The 2,500-nt window shown below is 43.7% G+C and overlaps 1 protein-coding gene across 3 annotated transcripts in view; it reads right to left on the reverse strand.

Moving 5' to 3' along the window:
- LOC101850213 (complexin) overlaps positions 1-2,500 on the reverse strand; it is a 103,434-nt gene that overhangs the window by 100,830 nt on the left and 104 nt on the right. For 2 of the 3 annotated variants that reach the window (XM_005088969.3, XM_035972499.1), the window contains exon 1: positions 717-883. The gene's annotated coding sequence lies outside the window, so the exon portion shown is untranslated. Of the gene's footprint in view, positions 1-716 lie in introns of all 3 variants that reach the window. The other variant, XM_035972525.1, reaches the window with a different exon arrangement.

The following is a 2,500-nucleotide window of genomic DNA, read 5'->3' on the forward strand; positions in this document are numbered from 1 at the left end:
AAAGTAGAAATGAAATCAGAGCAACAAACATTGCTAGAGAGCAGGAAAGGAGGTGAAAGGAGACAATTTTAGAGAAGAAAATGTTTCGGTCGCTACCCGGATTCGAACCCGGGACCTTTGAATGAGAGGCCAACACCTTAACCTCTAGGCCACGAGAGCCCCCCTAAAAGTATCTATATGTCATATTAATGACTTTTAAAAATACATGTAACGGTTTATATTCTATATATTTGGATTTACCTCAAAGCATTCTATCTTATTATGTCACTGTATATGAAGGTACGAAGCATATTTGCTAATCAGTTCCTATTCCATGGTTGTTGAAATTAAGCACCACTTACTTCCTTGTCTATTAAGCACACATTTCGAAAGTCGATTTCGTCTCGATTAAAGTGAGTTTTTTTTAACGGCTTAGTACATCAATACTTTGACTTCAAGTCCAGAGTACAAGGTATTCAGCCTTCAGCCATGTGTCATCTTTAGTCATACCAGCGGTCTTGATTCCGGAGTTGATGACGTAACTTTTAAATAATAGTCAGTGCCGAAAATAACGGCGAAATAGAGAAATGTACTGTGTGCGACAACATAAAACAAAACCAAGGCCCATGTACATAATAAATCGTACTTTCCTAAAATGAGAAAGGAAAGCACGTATAAGGAACATTCCGTTTCAAAAACACGACCAGACAAAACCAACAATACGAACAGAGACTTACAGTCTGCTAGGTGGGCCGGAATCCCCTTCCAGACACTTGATAAGTCCGTGTGTTCAGATGCACGTCGTTCTGGCACGGCGTGACCTCTGTCCACAAGAATACAAACAATCAAAAAGTCTCGAGCGCGTCCAGAGAACAACAGCGTAAACGCATCTGCCACTACTGATGAGTGGCGGTGGTTAGCGAAGCAGCCTCCTCGACCACAAACTAATAGTATTAGTGAATCTGACGTACGCCGCGCGGCGCCAGCGAGTCGGAGGGGAGAGAGAAGCACGCACCCGATCGATGCGGCACGCGCGTCGGGTGAGCGACGGCAAGGAAGGCCGAGATGTGGCGAACCGAGTAGGGCGCTCACGAGCAGACTCCACTGGAAAGGCGGGATCTTGGTTCTCCTGACTATGCTTTACAGCTCCAGGTCTCTTAGAACTCCGTCTTCAGGGTTTCCTAGCTTCAAATCACACGACGCCACATAAAAGAATCGCTTTGGGGCTTCCGTTGAATAATGCCGCTTGATTTGAAACTGATGACACCCCGCTAGAATATCGCCACCAGGTTGCCTGTTGCTAAATCCGTTGTTTATGCAACGAACGTACCTTATATAACAGTCACGTGGTCTTCAAACCGCTGATACTTATCGCAGAGACAATCAGCGTGGCTTTGGTCCTAACACAAAGCAGTCACAACAAAACGTTTTGGTGAGGGTTTCCAGAAAGACCGTCTTCAATCTCTGAGTTATGTCGTAAACGCAACAATGTCGTTACCATTGATGTAGCTTGCAAAACAACAAGTGTCTCAGCAATGCAAGAGCTCAGGAATTCGATCAGTTGCTGCAACTAACTGCTCATGTTGCAACAGTAAGTAGCTGTCTCAGTCGAATTATTATAACAAAAAAGCACGCACTACAACGCAGATTTAAGAAAGCGTTAACAAAAATCGGTAGAGAACAAGATAATAGTTGCTGCTGGAATGTCATCCAGAAAAGGGATCGTATTACTGTGAGGCAATGTTTACGAATTTTAGGTTGTGGTACAAGCAACGACGTAACATATAATTAGGTAGCGCCGCTACTTCGCATTTAGCTGAAGACAAACAGACAAGGGTTCAACTCGACCGTAAACAAAAGTGTACTGTGATAAAACGGTCGAAACTGATTGGGTATAATATGAGGAAAGATGGTTTGATATCGACGTGGCTGCTGTACTGAAGACAGCTGGTACTTTTTAAAAAACAGTTTCCTTTTCGTTGGGATTTTGTGAGTTTATAAAAATGTTATTTTGATGTTGATCGTCTTCTCACAAAGAAATAAGACAGCGTTTTGATTTTGGTCTGAAATGTTGTTAAACTGATTCTAAGTGAATCAGTAGCGATATTTTGATTAAGTCTTAATAGATTGTTGTATATAAATAGAAAACGATTAATAAGCGACTTCAGAACGAATGGGCACAAGCATACACTGAAGTCGAGGTCGGTTCTATGAGTGAGGTAGTCTTGACAAGGCGGTCTCTCTTTGCGTCGTCGGGAATTTTGATTTTGAAAACTGTGGGCGAGACAGAAACAGACAGAACTAGAACGGTCGATCTGTGGTGGAGACAGAGCTGACAGGTGGTGTGAGGACGCTGCTGCTCCTCCTTCTCCTCCAGCTGTTCCAGCTGCCGCTGTTCTTGATGGCGCTGTCGCCAACTTTCACTGGAGTAGCTTGAATGATTTTGGGTATGACTGAGGGCGAGGAACGTAGCCAGCATTCGGGAATGGTGCACTTTTACGTAGCTGACAGAAGGCAAGGA

Source organism: Aplysia californica, unplaced genomic scaffold (genome assembly GCF_000002075.1).
Source record: "Aplysia californica isolate F4 #8 unplaced genomic scaffold, AplCal3.0 scaffold00002, whole genome shotgun sequence".
Lineage (NCBI taxonomy): Eukaryota > Metazoa > Mollusca > Gastropoda > Aplysiida > Aplysiidae > Aplysia > Aplysia californica.